The sequence below is a fragment of the Nicotiana tomentosiformis genome, chromosome 7 (genome assembly GCF_000390325.3).
Source record: "Nicotiana tomentosiformis chromosome 7, ASM39032v3, whole genome shotgun sequence".
NCBI lineage: Eukaryota > Viridiplantae > Streptophyta > Magnoliopsida > Solanales > Solanaceae > Nicotiana > Nicotiana tomentosiformis.
In genome coordinates this window covers 70,325,721-70,347,154 of record NC_090818.1, presented here as the reverse complement: position 1 = coordinate 70,347,154, position 21,434 = coordinate 70,325,721, and the positions used below count along the sequence as shown (strand labels likewise).

The 21,434-nt window shown below is 37.0% G+C and overlaps 2 long non-coding RNA genes across 2 annotated transcripts; both read right to left on the bottom strand.

The window, feature by feature from the left end:
* Positions 1–184: 184 nt before the first annotated feature.
* Positions 185–3,174, bottom strand: LOC104113233 (uncharacterized). Its single transcript, XR_690187.4, has 2 exons — positions 2,450–3,174; positions 185–1,190 (listed from the first exon to the last, which is right to left on the bottom strand). It is a non-coding gene; the product is annotated as an uncharacterized lncRNA (long non-coding RNA).
* A 12,162-nt stretch (positions 3,175–15,336) lies between these two features.
* Positions 15,337–19,266, bottom strand: LOC104113234 (uncharacterized). Its single transcript, XR_011409816.1, has 2 exons — positions 18,970–19,266; positions 15,337–16,048 (listed from the first exon to the last, which is right to left on the bottom strand). It is a non-coding gene; the product is annotated as an uncharacterized lncRNA (long non-coding RNA).
* Positions 19,267–21,434: the final 2,168 nt, after the last annotated feature.

The following is a 21,434-nucleotide window of genomic DNA, read 5'->3' as shown; positions in this document are numbered from 1 at the left end:
TAAAAATCGGTTACGGAAAATGATTAATATTATTGAATTCTTTTCAGCGAGGTGATGGAAGTGTAGGAGATAATTTAGAATAAAAAGACGACAAAGAAAGCAAACTACCTTTTACAACTAGCTGCCCATATCTTTTCACAACACATTACTACATTCAATATTGCAGTAATTGAAACACAAGAGGGGAGAGAAGAATTGTGTAAAAGAATACTTAGGTGACTAGTTTTAATATTAGTCGACTCTTTTTCCTGGAGACATTAGGTTAAAGCAAAATTACAATAACGAATATTTATGCAAAAAGAAATAAATGAGACACAGAGTTTTATACTAGTTCATCTACCAGTGTGGTACCTACATCTAGTTCCTTTGGGTCACAAGGGTTCTTTTAGTTCTTCAAAGATAATTTGTTACATCAGTCGTGGTTTTCTTTCATTCACCACAAACGATGTACAGTTGCATATTTCCCAAGTTCATGACACAACCTCTTGACTGTTTTCTACTTCTATCTTTTATGACACTAGCAAACTCAAGAATATAGTGTTTTAACTAAGAACTAGAAAGATGTAGAGAGCTTATGTATTGAAGTTGCGTGTGTTCTCTCCTTTTCTAGGTTCTTCATATAGGCCGGTCTTGAGTTATTTCAGTCACCAAAATCTTCATTGTTTGCAAGCGAGATTGAAAAATATCCATTGGTTGAGGCAAGACATTTTTAAGAGATTTGACCCAAGGGATGCCTCTGAATTCAGTCAATAGATGTGTTTGTCATATCTTCACGAGGGATTTTCGGACAGTTAGTTGATTGAGAGTTGATCATTCGATCTTTTTCCGTTAGTAAATGCATCTTTCTTCTGCTGAGTTGTCTGATTAATGCACTTTTGATTGCCCTATGATCTCAGATCTTGTACATTAGTTTGCTCTTCTTCTTGTCTTGATTTCTTAATCTAGACGGACGAGTTGCATCACTTGCATTTCTTTCCTTTTTATTTTCCTGCACAGATTTGAATGAGATGAGTATTTCTATTATTGAGAGTGTCATCATTGAAACTCAAAGTGTAACAATCTCTCCTTTTTTTTATGATGACAACCAAAAAGAGTAATAATATAGATGATACTTCCCTGTAGGTTTGGTGCTTCCCTCGTGTTGTTGAATTTGTGCTTCCCTAACTTTTTGCCTTTTTCTTTTCTCTCCCCTTTCACATAAATCAAAAATGAAAGAACAATGCAAGAATAGGAAAAACAATGCAAGAATGGGCAAAACAAATACCACATATACATATATGCTAATAATAGTAGTTTTATGCCAAAAAAGGCATAATAGTAACTAAGTTGATACAGACCAAGCGAAAAACTAATAAAAGTAGTAGCAAAAATAAGATTTTATTAGACAAAATACACAATAGGCCTTAGTTTTTCCCCATAAAGTACTTCAGGGTGTTGATCACTTTGCTACAAAAAGAGTCATAGGTGGTCTCAACATCCTTAGTGAGCTTGTCCACTTTGTCAGTCATGTTCTTGAATGCCTTGATCCCGTGCTTTTTGGTAGCTTCAAAGTCCATCATGAGCTTAGCCATATATGTATATGTTTTCTTTGTAATTTCTATTATTTTGTCCATTTGCTCCTTCATAGTCGTGAGCATGCTCTGTAGGCCTTCAAACCCTTGATGAATTTATTATAGGTTGCTAGGATCAGTCGACTGAATCTCTGCCGGCTCAGAGGGTGGTTCAGCATGTGCTGGTGTCTCTGCTGCCTTAACTCACCTTACCCATACATCCTCAACCAGAGTGTAGCCATTATAACAAAGGGTGTCTTATCATATGTACTAGAGATAATCTTAGGTAAAAAACGTGCCAAATTTACCTTCGTCACTTCAAGAATGTGCGAAATAAGCAAACCATAGGGCATACATGAGGCAGAGGATGAGACCTCTCTAATACTTTCTAGCATGTATTGACGAGTCCACACAAACCAGTTAAGTCTATTATTTTTCACAAGATAATACAGAATAAAGATGTCACAGGTGGTCAAAGAGCTATAAGAACTAGTTCTTGGTAAAAGAGTAGTGGCAATCATGTGAGCCAACAAACGATGTTAAAATTTTAAACTTTTATGGCCAATATAGGGAGGGGGGAGGTTCTAAGACAACACAAGTTTTGCCTCTTCTAGAGAGACTTTAAAGTCTTTTGGTCAGGAGTTTCGAACAAACACATCATAACTATAATATTTTACAGAATTATTTTTCTCAAAGTGATAAGCATCAAGCACAATATGAGTACCCAAAACCATTGATTCTAAGTTGTCTTTATTATTCACAAACAGACTTGTATAGAACATTTTCACAGGTTCTTCATACACAGTGTTTCCAATAGTGTCAAATAGAGGAGATAAACGTTGAAAGTCAAAAATTGAGACAACATCACAATGAATATCCTTCATAAGAGAGAGACTTACCATACAACCATATGCCATGGACTTTGATTTGTAAGATTCAAACTTTGATCTCCGGTGGTCCATAGAAGATTATCTTGTCTTCAGGCCCAAAATCATTACTCTCCAATACTCCCTTTTTGCATACAGACCTTTTTGGGGTTTGGTCCACGGGTCTTTTACCAGCTCTTTTCTGGCTCAAAACTTGATCTTCAGAGGAGTTACTGCTTCCATTGTCGGTTTTGAGAGGATCAGAGTCAAAGGATGATTCTAGATCAACTATTTCTTCAGGGGTTTGGTTCTTTTAGAAACAACGGCTACGACGTTTGGAAGAGGAGAAGGTTTTAGCTTTAGCCATAGTAGATGAGTGTCTAAGAGATGGTGATGAAGTGATGAAGAGTGTAGAGGGATAATTAAAAAGGCTACTAGAGAGTATGAAGGGTTTTCTCGATTGGAGTAAAAAGGTAGAAAAAAGGAGTGAAGTGACTGTTCTAAGGAGTCTCTTCGGCGGTTTACATTGCATATAATTATGCAAATCATGTAATGCAATTAATGGATGCTATCAAACTATCATACAATGTATAAGGAAACACAATATTTTTGCAAGAGTAGAAAGATTCTAGTAAATAAAAAAAATCTCTAAGGAGCACGCATAATGCCAATTTGATTGCGTAAAGAGCAAAAACTTTCTTTTAGAAGGGGTTTTATAAAAATATCAACAAGTTAAAACTCCATATTAATAAATTCTAGTGCTATGTCACCTGTAGTAACATGATCACGAATAAAATGATGCTTAATTTCTATATGCTTGGTCCTAGAGTGATGCATAAAAATTTTCGACAGACAAATAGCATTGGTATTATCATATAAAATAGGAGTGAAAATCAAATGAAGATCATAATCTAAAAGTTGATGCATAATATATAGAATCTGAGTGCAAAAACTTCCAACTGCAAGATATTCAGCTTCAGGAGTTGACAATACAACACAATTTTATTTCTTGCTATGCCAAGAAATTAAAGCATTTCCCAATAATTGACATGTCCCACTAATTCAAAAGTGTTGATAAGATATCTAATGATATGTTTTACCACAGTAAGGTGTGATTCCTCAGAAGCTGACTGAAACCTTGTACATTTGCATACACTAAATATTATATTTGGTCGACTGGCGGTAAGGTACAAGAGAGATACAATCATTCCTCTATACATAGTTTTGTTAACACTTTTTCCATCACTGTCCTGTTCAAGAGCCGTTGGTGGGTTCATAGGTGTTCCACTAGAATTTGCATTTTCCATTCTAAACTTTTTTATAAGTTCTTTTGTGTGTTTGGTTTGTCTAATGAAGATTTCTTTGGATTATTGTTTGATTTGCAATGAAAACAAGAAAGTTAATTCTCCCATCATGCTCATTTCAAATTATCCTTTCATAATACTTGAAAACCCTTCACACAAAGCAGGATTAGAACTTTCAAAGATAATATCATCCACATAAATTTAAATAATAAGATTTTCAGAGTTAGATCGTCTAATAAACAAAGTTGTCATTGAAAACCATGGGCTAACAAGATAGAACTTAGTCTATTATACCAGGCTTTGGGAGCTTGTTTGAGATTGTACAAGGCTTTTGATAACTTGAAGACACGATTAGGAAGTCGCTATTGACAAACACTGGAGGTTATTTTACAAATACTTATTCTGAGATGTATCCATTTAGGAAAGCACTTTTAATATCCATCTGAAATAACCTGAAACCTTTGTGAGCTGCATAAGCAAGAAGTATACGAAATAGACTCTAACCTTGCTACATGAGCGAACGTGTGACAACTCAATAGGTCATTTTGAGTACTAGCCTTTATTTCTTTATTATGAGACATCTCAAAGCTCCATTTGATGTTATATGACTTGCGTGCTTGGTCGGTGTTGCTTTTCGGAAAGATATTATGTGAAATTTTGAAGAAACCATGATTTTTGACTTAAAATGAGGCTTGAGCTGACCACAGTCAACATTCTTAGTAAACGGACATCAGTGATTTAACGATTCCGATAGGTTCGTATGATATTTTTGGACTTGTACGCATATTTATTTGGGGTCCCGAGCGACCCGAACGTGTTTCAGCACTTTATCGGGGCCAGGTTTCCCTTTACCGGGTTTTTCCCTTGGCAAATAGAACGGAAACAGAAAGCGATATATCCGCTTCTATTATCCACTCTTAGGTTGCAGTTGCTCTTTGAGTTCTCTCTTTCTTTATTTATGGGTCTTCCTAGGCCGTTAGATCAAGATAAGAAAGATAAGAATGGTATTAGATAGATATCTTCTTCTTTACTAAGGGAATAGGTATGGGGCGCCCTTACTTTTTGAATGGGTTACCTTAGGCATTACTAACTAATCCACTATGTCCGCTATCAAATAGCCCAGACAAGATAGAAAGTCTCTATTATTGTGAGGCTTCCCTTCCCTTAATCTAAGGGTTTAAAAATTTGGGTTTTGATAATCGATTCTTGATATTTGATGTTATTTTGATTATTGAGTTAGTGATCAAGTTTGTATGATATTATTATGCTTGGTTGCATGTTCATATAGGAGCCCGAGGGGCTTGGGTGAGTTTCGGGTGTGTTTTGGATGATATTGGGACTGCTGGTGCAAGTCTGATGCTGGTTTAAGTTGTAGGTCTCGTATTTGCGAGAACCTTATCGCAATTGCGAGCATCGAATTTGCGATGTCAGGCTTTCAAATGAAAAGAGGGAGCTAGGGACTGGGTTTCGCTTTTGCGAGAAATCCTTCACAATTGCGGACTGAGTTTGGTCCGCATTTGCGACCATTTTGTCGCTTGTGAGATGACAAGGATTTTCGGACAACTTTGGAAATGTGAACCAGAGTTTGCAATTGTGAACAAGAGTTTTGCAAATGCGACGTATGCTGCTGGGTAAAAGTTGGAAAAAACGGGACTCAACTAATTTTACATTAATTTTCAACTCTAGACTCCATAGAGACGATTTCTTGAGAGCTTTATCTTCCCAAATTCATTGGTAAACATATATAACTAGTTTTCAATCAATTTTAACTACTTTTCATTAATTTTTAACATCAAATTTATGAAATTTAAGGTAGAAATTAGGAGTTTTGGGTAGAATTTAGGAATTTTGAAAAAAATAAGATTTAGACCTCAAAATGAGGTCGACTTTCGAAACAAATCACATAATCGGGCTTGGGGTGAATGAAAAATCGGGATTTGGTTTGAATCTCAATTTCGACCAAGCAAGCCCGTGGTTGATTTTTTCAAATATGATCAAAATTGAACCTTTTTTATTTGTGGGTAGTTTCTAAAGCTTGTTTTGCATTTTTTGAACAATATTTGACTAGATTCAGTTATTTTGGAGGCTTGTTCCAAAGGAAAAGCCGTGGTTGATTGTTGATCTGATTTCAAAAAGATGTAAGTATCGTGGTTAACCTTGATTTGAGGAAAATATGACTTAATTGGTCTATTTGCTAAGTGATCTATGTGTGAGAACAAAGTATATGCACGGTGACGAGTATATATACATTGTTATGGGTTAAGCATGCAGGGTGGGCTATTAACCGTGCTTTTTAACTATATCATGCCTTATTTTACTCCGTGTTACTATTCATGTTATGCCTTCATTGTTGCTTATCTTTATTTGTTAAATACATGTCTTCCTTGCTACATGTTTCATGCGTCTATATTTTTACTTGTCCGATTTTACTTGGTCTATGCCTTTAATTGTTTATGTGCCTTCGCTTTCTTCTATTTCCTTTCGGTTTGTTATGTTGGTTTGCCTTAGAGTATTTACTTGTTTTGATTTCTTTCTCATAAGCTATGACATAGTTGGTTGTAGTATTTCTATAGATATATGGGATTGGGTTGCGCGTTGCAACAGATATTGATATGATATATGGGATCGGGTTGCACGCCGCAACGATATTAATGTGATATTTGGGATTGGGTTGCATGCTGAAACAGATATTTATATTGTATTTGGGACCGAGTTGCACTCTGCAAAAAATATTGATATTGTATTTTGAATTGGGTTGCACGTCGCAACGGATATTGATATTGTATATGGGATCGGGTTGCACGCCATAATGATATTGGTATTTATAAATGTGTGGATTGGGTTGCATACCGCAACAAAGAAGATATCTATCATGATTGTTCTTTGTTGTTGATTCTGTATCCATGTTGTATTGTGAATTTTGGCGTTGGTGATATTCTGGGGCCCTCTGTAATGTATTGCATGATCTGGTTTTAATGTTAATCATTGTTTCTCTATTTTGTTATTGTTTTTACTTATACTCATACATGTCTATAGTGAGTGCCTTGCTATATCCTCGTCTTTACTTCGTCGAGGTTAGACTCGGCACTTACAGAGTACATGGGGTTGGTTGTACTCATACTACACTTCTTCACTTCTTGTGGAGATTCTAGTGTTGGTCTCAGCGGCTACACACAGCATCACAGTATATTTATCGCCACCAAGGCCAACATGCTTCTCCTTGTGTGTCTCTAGACTATGGATAATGGCAACTAGTCCATAGACGGACACAACAAGTAACTGGCTCTTTCTACGCAATCACTTTGTTGGACTTGTTTCTTTACTCTTCAAGGGCAACAACATAGGAGAATGTCTACCCTTTGTCATCTCCATGTCCAACCGAATCTTCGGCTTTGATACTTGTCTACTAAGAAGAGAACACACTAAAACAATACTAAGAAAATGGCACAACAGAATAAACACTTAGTCAAAGTCTTCCCAATCTATTTGAACCAAGAGGAACAAGCAAAACTATAGGTCACGAGTTCGAGCCGTGAAAGCAACCACTAATGCTTGTATTAGGGTAGTTTGTCTACATTGCACCCATTAGGGTGCGGCCCTTCCCCCGACCCTGCGTGAATGCGGGGATACTTTGTGCACCAGGCTGCCCTTGGGAACAAGCAAAACTCAAATATGTGAACGGCAAGTATAATAAACAACAAAATAAATATGGAAAAGGTACAACAACCTATCACACGAGAACCAATCGCACGGGACACCAAAAAATATGTGATAAAACTTATAACATCGAAAAGTACAAACCAACAAATCTCCTGTCCATGAAAAGTTCCACTATATCAATAGATACTTACAAAATACTCCAAGATGGTCGACATCATACTCCAAGTTGGTCAACATCAGTGCCAAACAAAAAGAAATAATAACAATAACAAAACGGATCTCCAAATACAATCGACTGCTCAAAATTAGCAAATACTCTTAAGTGAAGAATGGGAAAAAATCAACAACTTGATCTAAGATACTCCCAGTGAATATGTCAGCTTGATCTAATAGTGAATGAATCGAGAAATGCAATTACAGGCAAGTTGATTGCATGGAAATTCTGCAGCAAGAGAAGAAACTATTTTTCTACACTCTTTACTTGATCCAACGATGAATGAATTGAGAAACGCAATTACAACCAAGTGGATTGCATGAAAATTCTGCCGCAAGAGAGGAAACTATTTGACTGCACTCTTTTCTCTCAAAACGGCTGATCTTTTCAAATATCTCTCAAGAACAGACCTAAAGTTAGGCCTACAATTTAAAACACTAATGGGCCATAGATCCAAAACAATCTTTTAGACACATAGGAAGGGCAAAACTCAACAATGTTTCCCTCTCGAATATGTGGATGAACCGCCATGTTGATGATCGAATCACATGCTTCAAGCGGCAGAGGCATAGTCAACATGTCAAAACCATTGTCATCTGTGTGAATCTTCTAATATTCAATCACTTTTGAATCCACCACATCTGTAATCCAATGGTATCTCACATTAATATGTTTAGGCCTACAATGAAGTGTAAAGTTCTTGTCAAAATTAATTGCACCTTGAATAAATTTACTTCGACTATCACAATAGAGCATACATCTTCCCCTTAGGCAAATCTTAGCTCCCCAAAAAAATCTCTTCATCAATAGTAATTCGTTGCAAGCCTCAACAACAGCAATAAGCTCTATTTTTATAACATATATATGGCAATACATTACTACAACCTTCTTCTAATACCAATTTTCTCGGTCAAATCAACCCAAAGATACTCTTGACATAATGAATTTTAAACTTTTTTCTTTCCATGTGAATAAAAATATTGTTTTGGACAAAGACATCTTCTTTATTGGGTGTTTGGATTTTATAAATTTTGTCAGATTCCGAGATGTGAGCCCGGGGTTAACTTTTGGGTTGACTTTTTGACTTTGGTTAAAGATCGTAGCTTTATCATTTGGGATCAATTCCTATAGCTTATATTGATAGTATTACGTTATTTTTTGCTAGATTCAAGCCTTCCGGAGATTGATTCGCGTGGGAAGGGCTTGCTACCAAAGTGATTTGATTTGTTTGAGGCAAGTATCATATTTAAACTCGGTTGAGGCACTAATTGCCTAAATTATTGTGATAGCTACTTGCTATTGGGTGTGCACATACATGGGGATGAACCCATGTGTGGACACCGGGGTTATTTATTCATGATTCGTGTTGTGCTTAGGATTTCATGAGACTAGAATTTGACTGTCAAACCTTAAACTATGATACTTCGCGCATTTGTGACATTGTTGTGAACTATTTGGGCCATGTTTGAGGCCACATAGGGCCTTAATCCCTGAACGAACTGATTAATGTTATTCTTTGATGAAAATTGCCGATTTGAGCTATGATAGTACACTTGCACATGCCTTTACTTTAGCATGTCGTTTATGCTTGTCCAGGAGCATGAGATTTGTTCTTCACTCATTTCATACATGTATATTTGTTTTATTGCTCCTGTATGATGTGATTGGATTGGATGTCCGTGACCACACTGGGCGGATTGTGTTGTTATGCCTGTGACCACGCCGGCGGATTATGTTGTTATACCTATGACACGCCGAGCGGATTGTATTGTTATTCCTATGACCACACCAGGTGGATTGTATGTTATGCCTGCGACCACGCCGGGGCGAGTTATGATATTGAGCTTGTGATCATGCCGGGATGGCAGCATATTGAATTGGCCGTGCTTGTATGTGGATATGGATCTATCCCCCTAGGGTCACCCTCTCACGTTTCTCTCTTGATGGTGTACATACGGATATTGGAAATACTGATAGTGGTTTGGAACAGATATGGAAAAGTGTGGGAATTTGGTTAGTATTTTGTTGGATTTTGCATTTCATCTTTACTTGCAATTTCCTTGATCATTTATCTGATTTAACTGCGTATCACCTCTATAAGCCAAGATGTTGTATGAACAAAGTATTTGAGAAATAGGGCACATACACACATGGATGTTTTCCTACTAAACTTGATGATTTGACTTCAATATTGTTTTGTATCAGTTTAAAGGATAAACTACACATGTGATGGCTAGTATCATTAATAATTTGTGCTTCTCTTACCTTGCTGTGTTTATTTACGATAATTATTGAGTACATTGGATCGGTTGTACTCATACTACACTCTGCACTCAATTGTGCATATTCAGGTGTGGGGACCAGTTATCAGCAATAGGTTATTTTTCAGACTATCTGCTAGAGGCGAGGCAGAGTTGCATCCTTGGTTGCAGGTTGACTTGTCTTTTCCTTTCATACTGTTGTTATAGTTCAGACAGTGTATTTATTGCTCAGTTTTAGGCTTGTATCCTGTTATAGTAGTTCATGACTCTGTACTTACCATTTTCTAGGGAGATTTACTTTGTATTGGCAGTGTTATTGTATTAAGACCTCAAGTTTATGCTATTTCTATGAATTTTGTTATTCTGTTTCCTTTGTTATCATATTTCGGCTTGCCTAGCTGGTGTGTTAGGTGCCATCACGACGGGTTGGGATTTTGGGTCGTGACAATTGATTTGCCTTAGAGTATTTACTTGTTTTGGTTCCTTTCTCGTATGTTTTAAGTTACGTCATAGTTGTTTGTAGTATTACTATAGATATAGAGGGTCGGGCTACACGTTGCAACAGATATTGATATGATGTTTGGGATCGGGTTGCACACTGTAATGGTATTAATGTTATATTTGGGATCGAGTTCTACGCCATAACGGATATTGATATTGTATTTGGGATCAGGTTGCACGCTGTAATGGATATTGATATTGTATATTGTATTTGGGATCGGGTTGCACGTCACAACAGATATTGATATTGTATGTGGGATCGGATTGTACGTCATAACGGATATTGATATTGTATTTGGGATCGGATTGCACGCTGCAATGGATATTGATATTGTATTTGGGATACGATTGCACGTCACAATAAATATTGATAATGTACGTGGGATCGGATTGTACCCTGCAATAGTACTAGTATATATAAATGTGTGGATCAAGTTGCGCGCTGCAACGGAGAAGATATATATTATGGTTGTTCTTGGTTGTTGGTTCCTTATCCCTATTGTGCTGTGAATTCGGGTGTAGATGATATTCTGGGGCCCTCTCTTATGTATTTCATATTTCGGTTTTCATGTTAATCGTTGATTTTCTATTCTGTTATTGTTTTACTTAAATTCGTACATGTTTATAGTGAGTTCCTTGCTATAGCCTCATTATTATTTCGTCGAGGTTAGGCTCGACACTTACGGAGTACATGAGATCGGTTGTACTGATACTACACTTGTATACTTCTTGTGCAGATTTTGGTGTTTGTCCCAGTGGTGTTTAGTGGAGACTTGCTCAAATTGTCATTATCCGGAGACTTGAAGTAGAACTGCATGGCGTTCGCGGACCCTGAAGTCACCTTCTTATCTTTAATACTGTTTATTTCGTTCAAACAGTTGCATTTTACTTCAGACCTTGTTTGTAGTACTTTTAGCAGTTCATGTACCTATGACACCAGTTTCTTGGTGTAGACTAGACAGTGTTGATTTATATTATTATGTTACGAGTATTTCAGACTTATATTCTTAATCATTTACTTTTAAACTATTAAAATTGATTAAGTGTTTAACTAGTGTTGGCTTTTCTAGCAACACGACCAAGTGGTTGGGATTTCGGGTCGTGACAAAAAGTTTTATCTTAGTCGATTTCTTCCTATTGTGAGTATCCTTGCGCGACCAATCTTGCCTTGTTACGTACTACTTGTCCTGAATCGTTTAGTTCATTTCTGAATACCTACTTTGTTCCTACAATTGATGCACCAGATGGTTTTGGAACCAAATTCCACACTTTGTTTTCTCAAATTGTTCAAGCTTTTCTTTTATAGCTTTAACTAGTGGTCATCCTTGAGTGCTTCATGCACTTTCTTTGGCTCAAGTTGGGATATGAGAGCCACATGAGAGTTCAACTTCTAAGATCTTATGGTACTAATGCCTTCTTGATGATTTTCCAATCATAAACTTCTCGGGGTATACATGCTCACCTTTCCATTCGTTAGGAACCATTTCAACATCAATTTCAACTCTTTCATGGATTAGTTCAGGAGTGGAAGAGGTTTCTTTTGCAGGTTCCTTAGTAGTTGACTAAGTTTTCTACTGTGTTGAGTTTTCAATGTCATTTTTAGTGACTTGAAGTGTGTTTGGAATACCTGTAATTTCTTCTTCTTCTTCTTCTTCTTCTTCTACTATTGTTTTAACAATCTCAAAACGAGGGTTAGTATCAATGAATACTACATGAATAGATTCTTCTACGACAAGAGTATGCTTATTGTAAATTCAATAAGCTCAACTGGAGAGGAAGTATCCAAGAAATATACCTTCGTCACTTCTTGGGTTTAACTTACCAATTTGTCCTTGCCATTGTTATGAACAAAATATTTGCATCAAAATGGATGAAAATAGCTTACATTTGGCTTTTTGCCTTTCCAAAGTTCATAAGGAGTCTTCCTCAAGATGGGTCTGATCATGCATCTGTTAATAATGTGGGAGACTATACTTACTACTTCTACCCAGAAGTAATGTGGTAATGAACTTTCTACAATCATGTTATGGCCATGTCTTGAAAAGTTCTATTCTTCATTTCAACTACTCTATTTTGTTGAGGAGATCTTGGGGATGAAAACTTGTGTGTGATTCAATGCTCATTGCAGAAGGCTTCAAAGGCATTGCTTTCAAATCCCCATGCATGATCGCTTCTTATATTAGAGATGTAGTAACCTCTTTCACAATGGACTTTCTTGCAAAAAACTTCAAAACTTTTTGATTCCTCATCCTTGTGACTTAAGAAAATAACCTAGGTGAAGCGAGAGTAATCATTAACTATAACAAAAGCATACTTCTTGCCATTTATGCTAGATGTCCTGGTAGGCCTAAAAAGGTCCATATGCAGTAGTTGCAAAGGTTTTGAAGTGGAAACCATGTATTTTGTTTTAAAAGAAGATGTGGTCTATTTACCGAGTTGACATGCATCACAAATATGATCTTTTGAAAAATTTAGTTTTGGAAGACCGATGACCAAATTTTGGTTTGAAAATTTTTCAATGGAATGCATGCTAGCATGACCTAATTTCCTGTTTCATAACCAAGGATCATCAATCATGGATTCTAAGCAAATATGATTTTCAAGATTGTCTATTTTGCTAAGAGTGTAAACATTTTTGTCTGTATTTCCAGAAATAATTAAATTACCTGATTTATTTATAATAGACCAGCCAATCTTTTTAAAGTTGCTGCCATGTAACTAGAAGGTAACAGATTCAAGCCGTGGAAATAGTCTCTTATAGAAATGCAGGTAAGGCTACATACTATAGACCCTTATGGTCCGGCCCTTTCCCGTACCCCGTGCATAGCGGGAGCTTAGTACACCGGGCTCCCTTTGTTTTTTTAGACCAGCCAGTCTTTTTAAAGTGTACCTCATAGTCATTGTCACATAGCTAACTGATGCTAAGCAAATTTTACCCTAGTTCATCCACAAGGTATACGTCATCTACATCGCATGATGAGCTCAACAGAATTTTACCAACTCCAATGAGATTTCCTTTGGAATTGTCTCCAAAAGTGACCGATCCTCCACTAGTTTTGTGACATATTTGAAAAGTTGTTTGTCACATGTTATGTGCCTGGAAGATGCACTGTCAAGATATCACTTTCCTTTTCTAATTTTCTTGCGGTGTTCCTACAACACAAGCAAATCATTTTCTCCTAAGTACACAAACTTTCTTGGGTCCTTTTGGTTAGCTTTAGATGTGGTACCCTCAGAGGTTGTTTTGAGTCGCGAAACCCACTCTTTTTTGTTTCTAAACCTGCAGCGATTAGAAATATGACCGGATTTACCATAATAAAAACATGCAGGAAAGCTTTGTTCAGATCCTTCATGGGATCCAGCAAGAAGTTTCTTTTTGGAACCTATGTGATTAGTGACTTATTTGACTGGTTGATTTTCTTAATCCATTTAACTGTAGCTGGAGTTCATAGACTTCTTTTTAAAATATGTCTTTTTTAATTTTACAAAGTTCTAGTTTTAGTTCCCATTCCTTTTTTCTCTTTGAATCTTTTGGAGTACATAAAGAACTTTTTCAATATCAATGAGAGATAAATCAATAAATTCTTGAAGTTCATTGCATATATGACAAAGAATTCCCTTACTGTTTTCTCCGATTGCCATCAGACATAGATTTGCATTTTCCTCATTGTCTGATTTATTGTTATCGCATTCACCTAGTGCCAAGAAACACATGTTGGTTATTTCTTCACCGTCAGATTCTTCTTCATCGCTCCATGTGCCAAAGGATTTCTTCTTCTGAAAACTTTTGTTGATTTTCTTCCTTAGATCTAGGAATATCAACTTGTATATGAACATATTTCCAACACTCATAGTATCTTCCATCATTTGTTTCATTTTCACTTGACGGTCTTCCTTTTCTAACAAACTGCTTGACCTTTTTCCCGTATTTGGTTCTTCTCATCATGTTTGATACCACCCTTGATAATATTACTATGTTTTCATCTTCCTCTGCTCCTCCTCCTCCTCTTTCTTTCTTTTTCATTTTCAGATTCCACTACAGTGGCTTTGAATGCCACACTCTTCTTCCTTTTTCTTTTCTTGTACACGCCTGTTTAAATGAGTCTTTTCAAAGGCTACAAGGTCTCCACATAGTTTGTCATAGGAGATTTTGTCGATATCTTTGACATTCTAAGGTAATGACCTAAGGTTGCCACACAATAGGTAGACTCCTTAGAATTTTCCTGCCTTATTCTCGGCTTTTCAGTAGTCTCCCAAATGATTTTAAATCTCCAACAATTTTACTGAATCGAGAGAACATCTCTTCAATAGATTCTCCCTCTTTCATTTGAAATAATTCATAATCATGAATCATAAGATTTATCCTGGTTTCCTTGACTTTGTTTGTCCCTTCATAAGTGACTTCAAGTTTGTTCCATATAATTTTGCAGTTTCACATCTTGATATTTTCTCATAATCTTCTCCACTTATGGCATTAGAGAGGAGATTTTTTACTTTAGCATTTACCTGAACAATGGCAGCATATTCGTCAGTGTAGTCATCTAAATCAATGGGATCATATGATACATGGCTTTCAGTGGTTTTGTCCATTTTTGCTGATGGAAAAGAGAGATCTCCTTTTTTATCATGCGCCAGACATTAATGTCATATGATTTTGCATATGTTTCCATACACACTTTCTAATGTGAGAAATGCATTAAAGTAGGGTCCTCTTGTTTGAGAGGTTCCTTTTTGAAAGAGTGCTCTGATAACTGTGTTAGATCCAATGATCTTTTACTCATTTGTGGTTAAGAAAATTGTATTGTTGTTAGACCTTTCTCTTATACCAATTGAAATACAATAGGGGAGGGGTGAATTGTGTCCAAAAAAAACTTAGGTGACTAATTTAATATTAGTCGACTCTTTTCCCTACAGGCAATAGGTTAGAGCAAAATAGCAGTAACGAATATTTATGTAAAAAGAAATAAAGAAGGCACTGAATATTATACTGGTTCGTGTACCGGTGTGGTACCTTCATCCAGTTCCCTTGGGTCACAAGGGTTCTCTTAGTTCTTCAAAGATAATGTGTTATAACAGTTATGGTTTCTTTCGTTCACCACAAACGATGTACAATTAAACGTTTCCCAAGTTCTTGACGCAACCTCTTGGCTGTTTTCTATTTCTTTCTATCTTTTGTGACACTAGCAAACTCAAGAATACAATATTTTAACTAAAAACTAGAAAGATGTAGAAAGCTTGTATATTGAAGCTTCGTGTGTTCTCTGATTTTCTGAGTTCTTCATATAGGCAGGTCTTGAGTTATCTCGGTCACCAAAATCTTCATTGTTTTCAAGCGAGATTGAAAAATATCCATTGATTGAGACAAGATATTTTCTAAGAGATTTGACCCAAGGGATGCCTATGAATCCAGTCAATAGATGTGGACTGAATTCATATGCCAAACTCTGTTTCCTTTCTTGTGTTTGCCATATCTTCAGGATGGATTTTCGGATAGTTAGTTGATTGAGAGTTGATCACTCGATCATTTTCCGCTAGTAAATCCATCTTCCATCTACTAAGTTGTTTGATTGATGCTCCTTCGAATGTCTTATGGTCTCGGATCTTGTGCATTAGTTTGCTTTTCCTCTTGTTTTGATTTCTTGAATCTAGACGGACCATTTGCATCACTTGCATTTCTTTCCTTTCTATTTTCCTGTATAGATTTGAATGAGATGAGTATTTCTATTATTGAGAAAGTCATCATTAAAACTCAGTGTAACAATAATATCTCCAATAGCAATGCAATCTTGTTCACTCGATTTTATGCAATACAATTGGTATTGGTTCACAAAGTATACGGAAGTATACATGGTCCACAACTAGTAAAGTAATTTAAAAGTCTAATGTCAAACCCGCAAAAACTTAAATTAATAGCTACAATAACCAGGTTAAAAAAATTGGCATCCTCGGTAAACAACCGTGATTCAAAGAAAATCCGAGATAAATCTAAGAAAAATACTACACTAATGCGTTATACAATTACAGTAGACTCAAGTCATAATCATCATATATATATCAAGAAACAAGAAACACATAAATCAAGAATATTAGTTAAAGTACATGCCAATCACAAAAAGTCTGACATCCCTACCCCACACGTAAGTTGTGTATTGTCCTCAGTTGCACGTTATCATAAAAATAACAAATAAAGCTTAAAAGTAGAGTAGGTATTAGAAAGTTCCTCAAGACAACTGTGGTGAGGAGGGGATCAACCTCGAACCTCGGACCTCTATGTTGATGGATCCTTAAGCCCGACGCTAGGTGTATCAACGGCCTTTATCAGCTCACCCTCCCCCATATGAGGATCTCCAGTCGCCACAACCTCAACTCTTGCCTCAATAGGCTCCTCAGTAGCAATAATCATTTCCGACTCATTAACAAGAGTGTTATCAGTAGCAATAGACTCCATCTTTTGCACCTCCTCTAGATCAGTCCACACCCCAACAGACATTGTCAGTAACGTCTTCTTAAGGACGACTATCATGTAATCAAACTAGGACTGATCCTCTGGTCCCGGACCTTTGCTGCAGTCATCAATGTATGATCACGTACCTCCAAATCTACTCTTAACTACCTGAGCTCACTCTCCATGGTAGTGATCTGCTCCCCATGGCCTTTCTTCTGGAGGTTATATTCATTTAGGTACTGGACATAGAATATGTCATGAAATGGCTTCTTTTTTCCATCAAGTATCACATCTCCCTTCTCGTACAACTTGTACTCTCCAATAATGCAGGCAGGTGTGTACAAAGTAGTGTCCCTATTGCATGTTCTTACATGTCTTAGCTATCTAACTCCTCTATATCTCTCCAATGCTTACATAGACCGATGTCATAAAAGCATGGATGAAAAATACTGGCTTCTATATCACAATGATCTGACTTATTGGTATTCATCTGTTGCATATCCAATTGAGCCAAGTTGGCACCTCCATATTCATGAAAGCCTTTTCTAAACCATTTCTCTTGCTCCAACTAGCAATACTTGGATCTTCGCACTGAGTTGGAAGCATATGAGTTAAGTTCGGTCATGTCTCCTTCCTCCAATAATCTATCATAACCTGATTTGTTGCCCTGTAATACCTATTTATTGCTTTGAATAAATATCAATGTCCACTCTGCGAAGCTTCATAATGTCACCCTGAGTTCATTCCCAATTAGCATACAAATATCTTTGAACAGTCAAGTTAGCCTTGATCTTTGGTCTTTGGGCAAAGCATAACCATTCTCTTTCTTCTATTTCAGCCACTTTGTTGACACATGCATCTTTTGTAGCCTCTAGATTTAGGGGACTTTCTAGCAATTGGGGAAGCACTTGCTCCTTTGATATGCTATAATGTATCCTCCAAGCAAGCTCTCACATAAATTTCTTATCCCGTATCCACTTATCAACCAGAGCAATTGGCTCTCATCTCCCTCGGGCTGTAAAATCTTACCTTAGCATCAGATGTGTCACAAACACCTACTTTACCTTTCCTTTGCCTTTTACCTCGGACTTCTTTTGCTTGTTAGCAGGAGATGGCTTTGAAGATTTCTTTTTAGTTTAGAATGGAACCTCTCTTGTCCTAGACGTTTGTGTCTTTGCCTTTTGTTGTGGTTGCATGGGTGGTTCAATACTCAGTACGATGGCCTCAGTACCCACCTTAGAAGTTCCTCCATGTGTGCTTTCATACCTCAACTTAGTTAGCTTTTCTTTGTTTGCATGTTTCTGCGCATCCTTATTATTAGATGGCTTCTTTGGTTAAGGTTTACCATCTCCTCCCATTCTAGGTGTGCAACTAGGTATCTTAGAAACAACCATTGTACCAGCGAAGAACACCGAATTCATGATAATTTGATCTTAACTTAATGAGTTAAAGTACTACGTGACGCACCCCACACTTAGATCATGAGCGTAAGTGAGAAGACGAGGCACAAGTGACTACCTTAACACAATAACATTCATTTAAAACCATATCATACAATTGAAGTTCAAATAGGCCGAGGTGATGCGCGAGTCGTGTCTAAGTCGGTTAAAACTTGTCCAGAACAAGTGCAATTTAAGTTCAAGTGTTCCCAAATGGCCACTCCACACTTAAGGAATGCTAACAAGTCCATTAAAAGTCTGGTTGCTACTCAAACTTTGCCAAATCTATTGAAAATTTCATTTAGGTATTTTATCGAGCACCTTACGTGCATAGAATTCTTCTCATTATTTCAATACCTTTAATTCGTGAATACCATCCCAATTGTGAGTGATTGGTTGAAACTTTATTTTCCCCCTCACTTGTTCAACAACCAAATCAAACAAACCCAATCTTATGCTCAACGTTTTAACCAACTAATCTAACTACATAAACTAGAAAAATAAGGGAACTATGGATAATCTAAGAGAAGCATAGCAGCAAAGAAACAAGGACGGAAAGAGGAGAGAGGGACAGAATTACCTTGTTTTGGCATGAGAAGGAGAGGAGGGGGGAAGGGTTGATAATGGGGTTTGTGGGGGGAGGGGGAGGGGAGAAGATGATGATGGGTGTGTGTTTTGACTAAGTGAGGGGGGGGGGGGGGGGGGTTTTACAGTTTTAGTAAAACTCACTTGGGCGTGTACAAGACCTCCCGAGACACGAGGCCCTTGGATGAGGCGGAAAAGTTTTTGTGCAATGTCTCACGCGATCGGCCCTAATTTACTGTTTTGAGTTTTTTCTCTGGGACGTTTCTCGCTAGGTCTCGTGCGATGCGAGGCCCTTGGACGAGGCGGATAATTTTTTGTGCGATGTCTGACGCGATCGGCCCTAATATATTGTTTTGTGTTTTTTCTCTGGGACCTTTCTTGCTAGGTCTCGTGCGATGCGAGGGCCCCAAACGATGGCTCAACCGCTTATTTTCCATGTTTTGTATTTTTGACCAATTGTGGCCACTTTCTCAATTCATTCATCCTGAACCTTACATTTTTGCAATCTTTTATCCATGCATCACTCAAGAACACGTCAAATAACCTAAAATCAAAATAAATGAAAAAAAAAAAAGACAAACAAGAAAATTAGTTTGCCTCCCAATAAGCATTCAATTTAGTATCACGACACGACGATTTACACTACAATCATTGGATTGCCTCCCATGCAGTGCTTAATTTAATATTGCATCACGATGCATAATACTTGCTTAATCGTTTTCGAATAGGACCTTTGATATTTGATAGTCAAAGTCACTACCACCATAGTGCACTCTTTGCCGTTCACCAAAAATAACCTTTCTCCATCATGAGTGCGCGACTCAATTGTACCATGAGGAGTGACTCTAACCACCTCAAATGGACCTGAGCAACACAATTTAAGCTTACTCGAAAATAATTTCAACCTTGAATTGAACAAAAGAACAAATTGCTCGGGCTCAAACTCATGATGTTGAATATACTTGTAGTTTCATCTTTTGATATTTTCCCATATAGCTTAGTGTTTTCATAAGCATACAACCTAAACTCATCAAGCTCATTCAGTTGCGACAATCTTTTCTCACCCGCTAACTCTTGATCCAAGTTCAACTTTTTGATGGACCGATAATCCTTGTGTTTAAGTTCCACTTGCAAGTGGCATACCTTCCCATAGACCAACTTGTTTGGGAGGCTCTATAGGAGTCTTATAAGTAATTCGGTATGCCATTAGAGCCCAACCCTTTCTACCTACCCTCACTATTTTCTCAAGAAGTTTCTTTATCTCTCTATTTGACACCTTGACTTGGCCACTAGTCTGAGGATGATAGGCAGTAGTAAACTTATACTTCACCTCATATTTAGCTAAGAGATTATCCAATAGCTTGTTACGAAAAATGAGTACCTCCATCACTTATTAATACCCGTGGGTCTCAATCTTGAAAAAAATATTCTTTCTCACGAAGTTCACATAACTTTTACATCATTTAGAGGATGAGAAAAAGCCTTTATCCACTTAAACTAGGGATGGCAATGGGGCGGTGCGATTGCGGGGAGAGACGGGTTTGAGGTCATGCGGGGCGGGGCAGATTTGAGATCATGCGGGGCGGGTGTGGTGCGGGGCGGGTTAGAATATTTTTTAAAAAACTAAAAGCGGTTGCGGGTTGAAAATCATGTGAGACGGGTTCTTCAATTTCAAGCAAATTTGCCACCGAATATACAGACTGTTGGGAGCATTGCTTCTTATACTTTTCTTTAAAATGAGATTTTGGATGTTTAATATTTTACAAGCCTATGGTTATTATATTAATTAGAAAAATCTACTTTTCATTTCCTCTTTTTTTTTCCTTTTCTCATTCAAGTTTTTTTCCCTTTTTCTGTTTTGAAATAAAGTTGTTACCGTTAAATAAAAGAACAATATGAAGAAACAAAGTCAATCTAGTAGTTAAATCTAGAAGTATACATTTTTATTAAGACTAAATAATAGTAATATATAATTAGCATAGCTAAAATATCAGTTCAACGAGCAATAAACAGATGAGAAAATTTTGTAATTAACTTAAATAATTAAACTTCACTAAATTAAAGTTGCACAGAACTCAAAAGTTCAAACGAAACAGAGAACTTATAGAAGAAACCGAAAGTTTTTTTGTTAGGTGGGGCGGGTTCACGCGGGGCGGGTTGGAGCTGGTTGAAAAGAAAAAAAAATTGCTATACGGTGCGGGTTGAAGTTTTGCGAATTGAATCTAAACCCGTACCGCAATCGCCCCGCCCCGCCCCATTGCCATCTCTAACTTAGATAGATAGTCGACTGCTATCAAGATGTTTTTTTATCTATTGGAGTATGGGAACAGCCCTATGAAGTTAAGTCCCCACACATCAAAAATCTCTATCTCGAGAATACCTTGTAGTAGCATCTCTTGCCTTCTTGTGATTGTTTCAGTTCTTTGGCATCTATCACATTTTTTCATAAAATTATGTGCATCCTTGAATGGCTTAGGCCAATAGAAACTCGATTAAAGCATATATGTTATAGTTTTCTCACCATATGAATCACACTATAGGGTGATGCATGAAAGTCATGCAAGATATCTTGCATCTCACCAACTGATCGGTACACTGCTTGAATAAGT